Here is a 12,809-nt window from a genome sequence, read left to right as displayed (position 1 = left end):
AGAATTTCAAGGCAGGGAGGAATGAAGTTCAGATAACTTAAGACAATATTTTACTAAGGTTTTAAGTCTGAAACATTCTGGCCTCTTTGTCTATGGTACATTATTAAAACTCAACAATGTTCCCATTGCCTGTCAATCACCTGAAAACACTGTCAATCACTTGGCAACAGTCATACACCAGCAGTGCCACCTTAAGCAGAGTTACGCTTTTATAAGTCCAGTGACTTCAGTGAAGATAACAGGGTGTAACTCTGCTTAGAATGGCCCTGCAAATGTATCAGGGAACTACTAAGCCTACAAGAGTTTTTGGATTTAATTATTTGGCAACAGGTATGTTTCTCCACTGTGAGGTTTCAGTACTGCATCTTTTTTTGTGTGGTACAGGGAAACTGTTTCATAAACAATACTCTCATGCTTCCCAGAGTCCATCATGCTGCCAGTTTTTGTGATACAAATGAAAGTGTGAAGAGGTGGCAATTACAGAAATTTCAGAGAGAGGCAACGGCTGGGTGACTCCAGTTTCCTGGTCATGGAAGGGAGGGGCATTGGGACCGTGGAAAGGCTGTTTGTCAGCAGGTCAGCTTGTGGTGGAGGTACTAATAGGTGGAGGTACTAGTAGGAAAGCCAAGTCACATAGAGGCATCTTGGACAGAAGTACAATTTGCTTACAGGAAAGAAGACTAAGGATCATCCAAGTCTATCCCTGAGTATTGACTCCAGAGGTGGCTCCATGCAGAGGTTGGTGGGTTCTCATCCCCCTGTGGAGGGCCGGGGGCTGTTCCGTCCCAGTCAGGAAAACCAGGCAATCCTCTTTGCCCATCAAGACCTAGTGTAATATTTCATCTACATTTATGAAAAAGCAACCTAATTTTCATGCATCATAGGTCATCTCAAAAACTTGCTCTGATTTTTTAATCGTTTGGGGACATGTGAAAGGCACCTACAGGAAAAATGTGATTAGGATAGCTGCCAGATTCTGCCTATAATTGAGCTGGGAGGTGGGATAAAACATTTCTGTTTACATTTGATAATTTCTGAATTTTGGGTGCAAGTCCACATCACTTCTTTCACACCTATTCTTTTCCATTTTCTAACATACTGTTCATCACTACATCTGATTCTGAACTGCTGGCCACCACATGCATTGTAAAATCAATGTGATGGGGCAGGTGTCAAGTCTGAAGAGAAGTCTACAAACTGAAGAGAAGTCTACAAACACTGGGAGTAGCAGTAGTGTAGGAGGTTAAGTGCTCTTGTATCTAATCTGGAGGAACTGAGTTTGATTCTCCGCTCTGCCGCCTGAGCTGTGGAGGCTTATCTGGGGAATTCAGATTAGCCTGTGCACTCACACACACGCCAGCTGGGTGACCTTGGGCTAGTCACAGCTTCTCGGAGCTCTCTCAGCCCCACCTACCTCACAGGGTGTTTGTTGTGAGGGGGAAAGGGCAAGGAGATTGTAAGCCCCTTTGAGTCTCCTACAGGAGAGAAAAGGGGGATATAAATCCAAACTCTTCTTCTTCTTAATGGGACCTCCAGGTATGCCACACCCAACCCAATTTCCCTTTAAAACCTTCTCACACAACAATCTCACAAGACTTCAAGATATCATTGTGGATTACTGTAGCAACCTGACAGACATCTCAATGTTCGGCTCCTGTTCTGCCATTAAGTTTCTGGAACCATTTGAAAATTTCCAAATGCCATGTCAAACACTACCTTGTACATCTAAGGAGATTTTTCTTCTGTGCATTTTAATTACTTATGGGGGGGGGAGTGTTGCCAGACTGACATGTGGTGGACTATGGGACCCTGCTTTTATAGAAAACCACCTCAGCCAACTCTTGGGTGCTTGCCAGCACAGTACCCCAACAGGGGGGAGCCTCTCTTTGGGCATTGGCTCAATGTACCTATAAGGAAAAAGAACTTTGTCTGGACTTGTCCAAAGCAACTTGAATAAGATTCTCTCACACCCTTCCTAACAGGATTAAGTCTCCACAAAAGACTTTGCCCTGAAGACTTTGTCTTCAGCCCTAGACCATGCACCCCAGTGAAAACAATAAATGTATTGATGTGCTTACCTGCACATTACCTGTACTAACTAAAGTTTCTTTCTCTGAGTAATACCTTGAATGACCACCTTACTTTGCATTGTCATTGTTTCGCAACTGTAATATTTTCAGCTAACTTCCATGGGCACATCAGGTTGATGTCTCTACCCTGATGACCCACCACTAAGGTTAATGTCTGTCTCTTGTGCTTCCCAGGAAGGGCAGGAAATCCCTTTTGTCTAGGGAGATTTAGGATCACTATGCATAACTCTGAGGGTCCATTTTTCCCTACAAGAAGCCCACACTCCCAATAGATAGTGTTCAGTATCTCTGGACAACATTCTGTCTGTGATACTGTTCCACAGCACTGTTTCTTTCAGAGCTAAGCGTGGGTCACTCAGTTCTGTTCATCGGACCATTCCACTCCAGGATCAGGTGACTATAACTTGTATTGCCTGTCCACATTAATTCCTCATTTATTCCAGATCCATCCCCTCACAATTGTCTGTATCCTAGGACTGTGTGTGTGTTCTGCTGTTTTAAGTGTGTGATTGAGTACCCCCATTTTCATCCCTTTACAAAAACTGTTAAACTTTAATCCACTCTCCTGCATGTTTCTATACAAAAGCCGACTCTTGTATACATAGGCAATCAAGACCCCGTGTTGCCTGGGCTTTTGCAATGCCAAGAGTCTGCTCCAGCTAATTTCCCCACACTAAAAGGGAAAGACTCCCCACCACTTCGGGCAACAGGTGTGGGGGAGGGAGACATCCTTTTGAACAAAGTGTCTCCCAAACTTTATACACCAGAAGGTACAATCAATGTTGTAAGCTGTAAACACAAAGTCCCACACTCAGGCTCATTCCGCACAAGCAGAATAATGCACTTTCAAACTGCTTTCAGTGCTCTTTGAAGCTGTGCGGAATGGCAAAATCCACTTGCAAACAGTTGTGAAAGTGGTTTGAAAACGCATTATTTTGCATGTGTGGAAGGGGCCTCAGAGAGAGTAAACTATGGAATATTAACATGACAACACAAAATAAGGGCCTGAGTTATGCCCTGTTTGCTGGCCTTCCAATAGTTGGCCACTGTTTGAAACCCGATGCCAGATTAGATGGTCCATTTGTCTAATCCTGAAGGACACCTCTTCTGTTTCATGAATTATGGTAGGGGTGGCAGTTCAGAGAGGGGAAATTCCTGGAGACATGGGGATGGAGCCTGGGGAGGGCAGGTGAAGTACCTCAGCCAGGTCCCCCTTTCTCCAAACCAGCTATTTTCTCTAGGGAAACTGATCTGTTGTCTGGAGATTGGCAACTCTAATTATGGATCTATGCCAAATAAATATCTAGGCAATTTTGAGCCCCATCCAAAGGGGAGGAGGGAAATCTGCTTGCTGGCAGATTTGCCCTCCCAGGGGCACTTACACCAATGGAGGGGTGATCCCATCAGTGTGCAGCAGTAGCCCCCCACCCCCGAGTTGGAATGCTGTGCTGAACACCACAGCAGCGTCCCAGGGCCCCTGCTGGCATAATGGGGTCATGACCGGGAAGGAGCCGATGTTACACCAGCAGCCTATTCTCTGAATTTAAGCAACCCTTTTGAGCAGCATAAGTATATTGAGGCCCATAGAGGCTTCTAACAGCAAGAAGGGTATTGGATTTTTCAAGCCTTCCCATGCTGCCGGGAAGTATCTTTGGGGGTGACAGCTAGACCCCTGGGTTTTAGTTGGGGCTGCTGCCTCTTTCAGCCAGACCCCTGGGTTTTAGTTGGGGCTCCAGCCAGACCCCTGGGTTTTAGTTGGGGCTGCTGCCTCTTTCACAGCTGATACAGCTGTGCCATTATTCTATCCAGCAATCAAATTCAGATAATCAACCAGAAAAACATTGCTTTTTCTCCCAACAGGAACAAAAAGCAGAATAGTGCTTGGGTGCCTGTTGATAACCCTCCTAATACCATTTATTCAACTGGGTTTAGACTGGATCTTTCCAGCTGTCAAACTTGTGGGCTGAAGTCTAAACACAATGACTTAAACAACAGCCATGTACCAAAATCAAGAGCAGAAATTGGTGTCCGGTGTGGAATCTTCAAACGGCTTCAGCAAACTCCAGACAGGTAACTGTGCTCTTGTGGTGCAATAAAAATAAATAGGAGTCTTATGTCAACTTAGAGGCTAGAATAAAACCTCATTAGTCTGTCATGTGCCACTGTATTCTGAAAAATACCTGTTTCAGCTTGACAATAAACCTTACCACGCTATAGTCGATGTTCCATGTTTGTCAATTCTCAGTCTGCCACCTGGTGGAGATTACAGTTCTTGTCATATAACTTTCCCGGCAAAGGACATTTTTTTGCGTGTGTGCCGTCAAGTCACAGCTGACTTATGGAAACCTCATAGAGTGTTTTCCAGCAACAGATGTTCCAAAATGGTTTGCAGTTGCTTGCCTCTGTGTCATGACCCTGGTATTCTTTGGTGGTTGCCCATCGAAATACTGACCAGGGCTAACGCTTCTGAGATGTGATGAAATCCAGCTAGCCTCAGGCTATCCAAGTCAGTGTGCAGAAGTACACAGGCCTAGTAATTTTTATCCCACCTTCCTCCAAAACATTCAGGCTGGCATAGATGCATGGTTCTCCTTCTGAGCCAGAGAACTGCTGCATGAACAGAAAATTGGCAAAAATAGCTGCCAACACATGTATTCTTTTAAGAACACTGGTTTCATTTAAAGAAGGGCTCACACAAGAGAAAAAGAGGGCAAATTCAGCAATCAGTGTTGGTAGTCTTTGTAGTTTGTTCATATACTTCATATGTCGCACCTTTGTATATGAATAGAGCACTTGCACTTTTCTCCTTTGTGTGGTTTTTTAATGTAATAAGTAGGGTTAGCCAATGGGCATAGTGTAAGTTTGTATTCTATGGTATTCTATGGTAACATACTGCACAGGAATATATCTCCTTTCTAGGAACTGATGGAAAATGCATGATATGATGGACCTCTCAGAAAGGAATGGCTCAAGAATGCAAAACTGAGGTAGAAACTGAGGAAAAAAGCAAGCATCCTTCTGTCCCCATCATGGCCTGTGTGAAAGCAGAAGAGCAGCAAGTAGGGTTGCTAACTCTGAGCTGGGAAATTCCTCAAGATTTTGGGGTGGAGCCTGGGAAGGGCATGGTTTGGGGAGGGGCAGGACTTCAGCAGGAATGTGATGACATAGAGCAAGGGTCTGCAACCTGCGGCTCTCCAGATGTTCATGGACTACAAATCCCATCAGCCCCTGCCAGCATGGCTGTGAACATCTGGAGAGCCGCAGGTTGCTGACCCCTGACATAGAGTCAATCTTCATAGCAGCCATTTCCTCTAGGGCAGTGGTTGCGAACCTATGGCACAGGTGCCAGAGGTGGCACTCAGAGCCCTCTCTGTGGGCACGTGCAAACAGAGTGCCCCCCTCAGTCTAGGCTGGCCTGGGCCACTGGGCTCAATTATTAGCATTATACCTAAGACCTAGTTTTGGGGAAGCAGTGTAGGTAACCCTGTTAAGCGCTGTTAAACCCCATTGATTTTCATGCAAAGAACTAAAGCACAATCCTTTACCTGGGAGTAAGCTCGGTTGCTGGCAATGGGGCTTGCTTCTGAATAAACCCTCCTAGGGTCGTGATTCACCCATTGGAAGAGTTGCTCGGTTGCTTCAAAGCCAAGCCACCGATGACCACCAAGCTTACTCCCAAGTAACACACGCCTCGGAACCAACCATTTTTTCTAAACTAAAACCTCAGTATTCAGATTAAATTGCTGTGTTGGCACTTTGCAATAAATAAGCGGGTTTGGGGTGCAATTTGGGCACTCGATCTCGAAAAGGTTCGCCATCACTGCTCTAGGGGAATTGATCTCTATAGTCTGGAGTCCAGTTGTAATTCTGAGAAGTCTCCTGGCCCCAGCTGGAACCTGGCAATGCTAAAAACAAAAAGTGTGGAGAATGGAGTGGATACCACCTGGGTCCTCTCCAACTTCAGCAAGAGCAGCAAAGAAATATCCAGCTTAGAATAGTGATTAAAGTGTTGGGAGTAGGATCCAGGAGGCCTGGGTTCACCATTCCCATTGTGCCATGAAGCTTACTGGGCCCGTCTCTCTCTCTCTTTCTCTCAGCGTATAAATAGTTCACAGGTTTGTTGTGAGTGTAAAATGGAGGAAGGATCAGTATTCACTGGCATAAGTTCCTTGGAGGACAGGCAAGATAAAAATGCACTAAATAAGTAAGCAGAATCTTTCACAACCAGGTAATCATGAGAGCAGGGGCAATTCCAAACCCTATTCCTAGACCCATTGGTTTAACACAGTCCCTGATGTGAGTAAGGAGACACAAAAACCCCTTTATTAGGGTAGCCACCACCATGTTAGGAAATACTCGACAATTTTGGCAGTGCAGCTTGAAGAGGGCGGGGTTTGGAGAAGGGAGGGATTTTAATGGGGTATAATGCCATGGAGTCTTCCTTTCAAAGCAGTCATTTTCTCCAGGTGAACTGATCTGTTGCCTGGAAATCCATTGTAAACCCAAGAGATCTCCAACCACCACCTGCGGGTTGGCAGCCCTCTTATCTCTACACCTAAGAACAGTTAAAATCATTAAGGTTTTTCAAAAAATCTTTGGAAGGATGACCAAGGTTGCCAGAATACGGCAGGAGGCCTTCCATTTATTGCTTCTTTGGCAGTACGTAAATGGAAGTGACAAATGGTAGCTCCAGGAATTGCCAAACCATTAAGTTTCCAACAATTCCTAGGGGCTACCCATTGTCACTTCCTGATGACACCCAGTAGTTACATTGGCAATGTTACCAATGTCGCATGCTCCTCCCCATGTTCCTTCCCTCTTGGCTAGTTGCCAGGCTTGGTCTGGCAACCCTAGCGCCATAGTTAAAAGGGTTACAGAAAAATGGGTCATGGTTCTAGACCAAAGTTAATGGTCTTGGTTCACTTGGCCTGACACGCCCCTACCCACACACCAGGCCATGAATTTAACACTGTCAAACAGCTGTCATAAACAGACAGGGGGAAAAGGTGCCTGGGGACAACACCTGCTCCAGGTGCCCCACCCCCACCCACCCTGCTCGGAGAAGGGGCTCAGGGGTGGGGGTGGCTTGAACAAGCACCGCAGCAGCAGCAAGCTGGCAGCGCCCCCAGGGGAGGGAAGGAGGTGGTTTGGACAGACGCTGCAGCAGCAGACTTGCTCCTGGCAGCAGGCCAGCTCTGACTTTAGGTGCCTCCTCTTCTGAGTCAGGTCAGCACGGGGGAGGAGGGGGGAAATTTTGTCCCCCCCACTGCTGCACCTGGGGTCATTTGGCCCCACTTATCCCTGTGGGCAGTACGCCACTGGTCATAAATCAATCACTAAGTATAAAGGTGGTTACTTGCACATACCCACTTCATTTTGTGCTTTGTGTATTTCTCCAAGGGTGTATTGCTTCTTTGAAATACATTATTGTCCCAGAGGATCCCATAATAGAAAAAGAGCTGTTGGGATACATCCAAAATTATTTCCCTATCTCATGCAAAACCTGATGACAGAGAGAGGCACACCTGTTGCTGCCTATTATAATCCTATAGGCATAATCATTTCCTGGTATATTTCTTGTAGTCAGAATAAATTCCAGGTATATTTGGCTTATGAATGCTGGCACTCTTCACCCCAGTGCTTCCAAATGAATGAGAAATTATCATTGGCAAAGAAGGAAGAGTTAGAGGAAAGGAAGAAATAATTCCAGAGGAGAATAATTGAGAATGGGAATAATTCCAAAGGAGATGCTGTGGTAGGTCCTGATTAGGGTGGGTAAACCCCCATCATAAATTCCCATTGCCCCCTGCCACTTGGAGTGCCTAGATTACCTGCAAGGGCAGCTTCTGTGGCATCATATCCCTGCCAAGCTCCCTGCTCTGCACAAACTCCGTCATCTCTAGGTACTGACCCCAAATTTATGGAGGCAGGGATGGGGGTACCCCTATCCTCCATTGCAACAATAACTAGTTAAGTGCCTGTTAGCATAACATACCTGAATCAGTACCACAAATTACAGGGAGCTAACAATCCCTTCGATACCATGCTCCTTTGTCAGTCCACTTGCCACTTTCCAGCTTGACTGGTTATTTATTGTCACTAGAGGAAGGTCTAGAGATCCTATAAGGCCAGGAGAGCTTAAATATGTATACAATAAGGATGCTCTTGGAGTTGGGCTCCCTCCCCATCTTCTTCACTGATGATAAGGCCACAGATTCATTAAACTCTATACATTCTAAATTTTTACATAAAATCATGGCCCTGCCGAACTGCATACTGTATGCGGCACTATGTACAGAATTGGGTCAAAATACACTGATTTCCCTGGCTTGGTTAAGAACTTCTGGCTTCACATTCATTATAATGCTGAAATGAGCAGTTTCATCAATTTACTGCTACCTGAATTTAAAAATTCCAGTTGGCATAAAAAAATAATTAGGAAAATAGACGAAATAGGTCTTTCATTAGACAGACTGCTTATGCTAACATATTTGGAATCATACAACCTCTTAAAGGCCACAGTAATTACATGGGATTATGAAAAATTAATAACGGCAGCAAACAAAACATGCTCACCAATAAATTTATGTATGTCATCATATACCATATATCACCATATACCATATATCCAAATATGTATGCCACCATATACCATATATCCAAATATTAAAAGATCCAAATTTGAGACGTGCACTTGCTATGGCCAGATTTAATGTAATTCCATCGGCTATGTTGCAAGGAAGGTATCAAAAGAAATCAATGGAGGAGAGAATTTGCTCATGTGGAGGAGGACAAATAGAAACTTTAGTGCATTCTCTTTTTTATTGTCCCCAAAAGGCTTCCATAAGAAGTAAACATTGGCATCAACTGTTATCAAAGTGTGAGGGGCTATCGGATGACCAAAAATTTTACTTTCTTTTAAACCATTCAAATGAAGCTTTCTGTGAAATGGTAGCTAAATTTCTCTTTGATGTAACTAAGGCTTCGGAATAAAATACAGGTATGCAACCATTGAACATCAGTGAGAGTCTGATTGATTTTATATATGATTATATATTTTAGGCTGTGATTTTGTAATATTTTTTGTATGCCAGTAAAGGCTTTGCATTGCATTGCACTGATGATAATAGGATGCCTAAGATACTCCACTGACTATTCAACATTTGTGAACAGTAGATAAATCTAACTCCTAGTTTAACCATGGATAATCTAAACTTACATGAGCTAACTTCCAGTCTTCTTCTAGGCCCTTTATCTGAAAATACAGGTTCCTGCTACGCACATTGTAAATAAACTTAGCAACAGATAATTTGGGGAGTACAAGGGTTGGATCCAGTCTTTTTTCATTCAGCCTTGATCAATTCTTCCCCTGATTACGTAAACATTCCCCGTCCCATGTAGCTTTTGGTCAAATAGTTCCCATAATTCCCCAAATAGCTGGACCACACGTGGAGACAGGGCCGTGGCCAGAAGCCGGGGGAGCACAGGCTTGAACTGACATTGGTGACAGCAGCCGCTGCAGCAGAGAAAAACGTATCAAAGAAGAGATTGTCCATTTCTTAAATCTATATATATAAAAAGCAAACAGTGACTTTGTTAGTCACTTCCTAACGCCGAAATGGCTGGACGGATCACCCCCAAATTTTCACATGACGTTCCTCCCTGTTGCAGGAAGGTAATCGGACCTTCAAATCGCCAAAAGTCCATACCTGAGCCAGGTAAAACGTCTTTTTCCTGGCGCACCAGGCCATGAAGCTGTTTGTGTTTAACGGTTACCCTTAGAATGTTCGTGCAGCCTGTCTGTCTGTGGCCTGAGGGCTTAGAATGTTCGCGCAGATGGGCAGAGATGAGCAGTTAAAACAGTAAATAGGTAACACTGTTAGGTAATACAAGTGGAAGTGAAACACAAACACACTTTGCCATGTGAGACGTCAGGTGGGGTCCCCCCCCCTCACACGAGGGTAGCTTTCACTCTCTGTGCCTCACCCACTGCTACCACATAACACACATACTTTCATTACACATCCAGCTCATCCTCACACACACCTCACTCTGCCCTTCCCTCACATCCAACCACCACTTACCCCACTTCCTAACCCATATTGGCCACACAGCTCTCTCTTTACTAAAAGGCGAGCTGTAGTTTGCCTTTTTTTTCTAAGAAAATCCGCGGGGAGGGGGCGAACCAACACTACCGGCTCGGCTTATGCTTTTGCTGCAGTGGCCCTTTAAGAACTCCAGGGTAGCTGGCCTCGATCCTGAGCGCCCTCACCACCCTGCCTCTGCTGCCTGACTGGGATAGCCTCCTTGCCCCAGTTCTGCCTTACCCAAGCCAGGACTGTGCCTGTCAACCAGCCTCATGGACAGCGGGATTTGCACTCTGGACAGTCCCGTTGTGGAATGGGAAGGGTTACCTTATACTAAAAACACAAGGCACCACCATATAACAATGTGAATTGAAAAGGGAAAGAAGGATTCCATTTGACCACCCCAAAAGGCTATGCTGGGGATCATTGGACCTGCATGGACATCTGTGTGGGTTGCTGACTGTGATGAGAAGGACAATTACCACAGCAACGTGTGGCTGGGCCCCCTAGTAAAGTATATTTTCCTACTGATTCGGGCAGCCAGGCTAGCTCTCATCAGATTTCAGAAGCTAAGCAGGATTGGCCCTGGTTAGTACTTAGAGGGAGACCGAGGAATACTAGGGTCGCTATGCAGAGGAAGGCAGTGTTCATCTCTTCCCATGAAAATCCTATGAAGGGTCACCATAAGTCAGCTGCAACTGGATGACACTTTCCACTATAAGGTTTTCTTGCATATCTTGCGGGGGGGAGGGGGGATCTATGGAGCTTCTTCCTACCTTTTCTGCAGTACAATTTCAGACTCCAACACTTACAAAACAGAAAAGAATCCTTCTAGCTTTCTTTTTTGTATTATATATATCTCACACACGCACGCACACACGCACGCATGCACACACAGATATTGCTCCCATTCTTGTGGTTAACATTATTTTTTATCATGTTGCCTGATGCTTAATCAGAATCCAGGGCATATCAAAAACATTTATTTTTCTCCCACGAAGCACCATGAAGTTGAAAGATTCCCTGACTTGACATGGAAGTGACACATGTATATGAATGTATGTTTTTCATGCAAAAGCAACAGAAGCAGGATTCAGAAGCAACAGAAAATTTCTGAGGAAATGCTAAGTCACCCAAGGGGAAACCTCGGGTGTTAACCACCAGTGAACAATTGCTGAGACCTTCCTGGCACAACTTGCATATTTCTGAGTTCTGCCCAGAAACATCATAAATGATCTCTCTGGCATTTTTATTCACAATTTGTTCCTCTGTGTCCTGTGTGGGCTCATGCAAATTAATCTTCAGTGAAATTTTTTGGCAACAGTTTGACATGGCTACCCCTGTGGAATTAGAATCCCAGACCAGAATTATTCCCATGCAGCTGAATTCTTTTAATTCCTCCTCATTCCCAGTCAAAGAGTTTTTCACCATGTTTTGTCCTGTCCACAGGCGTGTGAGAGCAGCTACAAATATTGCCGATTTTACAAAAAGAGGTCAGTGACTGATGGGAGAGGGGAATGTGGTAAAATTCCCAGGGGGCATTCATTGAAAATGCTGGGGGGAAGAATTAGGACTAATAAAAGGAAACACTTCTTCACACAACGTGTGATTGGTGTTTGGAATATGCTGCCACAGGAGGTGGTGATGGCCACTAACCTGGATAGCTTTAAAAAGGGCTTGGACAGTTTTATGGAGGAGAAGTCGATCTATGGCTACCAATCTTGATCCTCCTTGATCTCAGATTGCAAATGCCTTAGCAAACCAGGTGCTTGGGAGCAGCAGCCGCAGAAGGCCATTGCTTTCACATCCTGCACGTGAGCTCCCAAAGGCACCTGGTGGGCCACTGCGAGTAGCAGAGTGCTGGACTAGATGGACTCTGGTGTGATCCAGCAGGCTAGTTCTTATGTTCCTATGTTCTTCTTAAATAACCTCTGCACTCAGCCTCTACCACACTTTCTGGCTACAAAAAATTGTGATGAATTATTTCTTCTTAATACATTCACCCTCCTTCCGATTCCTAATTTGTAGGGAACATAGCAAGGTTAGGTCAATGGGTCATTAATAAAATCAATTAATATGTGTGTTAGTTTCAGACAGCTTAACAATGATCAAGACTTCAATTAGTTTAATTGGGGGTTTCATTTTGTTTTCAATTTCACCTCCACTTTCAGAAATCAGGCAGGCAAAATTAAGACGCCTTTCTGAGGTGGTTCCTTTGCCCAGCCCTGTCTTTCTGACGCCTACATTAAATAGTTTTAATCACCCAGAGATTAACAGCTGTTTTTATTGCCAGTTTTCATTGTCTTGAGAGCTGTGTTTTAAATTTTGAATTATAAATATTTTAATAAAATTATAATATGCCTTAGGTATATTTATACCGTAGCAAGAAGATGGCTTATAAAATGGTTCAAATATGCAAGATTTTTTCACATTGGGGGATCAGTATCATAGAGGCTGTTAACAAAACCAACTTTGCTTTCTCTCTTACAGCCAAACTTTCTGCTCTTCTAAACCTAATGATATCACCATATTGGCAATTTCTATCACTTTCCCTACAATCCTCCCATATGCCAGCCATCTAGGCTCCAGTGCAAGATATTCCACAAATTTAGCAGCAAAACAAGTTTGAGAA

This window comes from Sphaerodactylus townsendi, linkage group LG04 (assembly GCF_021028975.2).
Source record: "Sphaerodactylus townsendi isolate TG3544 linkage group LG04, MPM_Stown_v2.3, whole genome shotgun sequence".
Taxonomy (NCBI): Eukaryota; Metazoa; Chordata; class Lepidosauria; order Squamata; family Sphaerodactylidae; genus Sphaerodactylus; species Sphaerodactylus townsendi.
Note: the sequence above shows the minus strand (reverse complement) of the source record.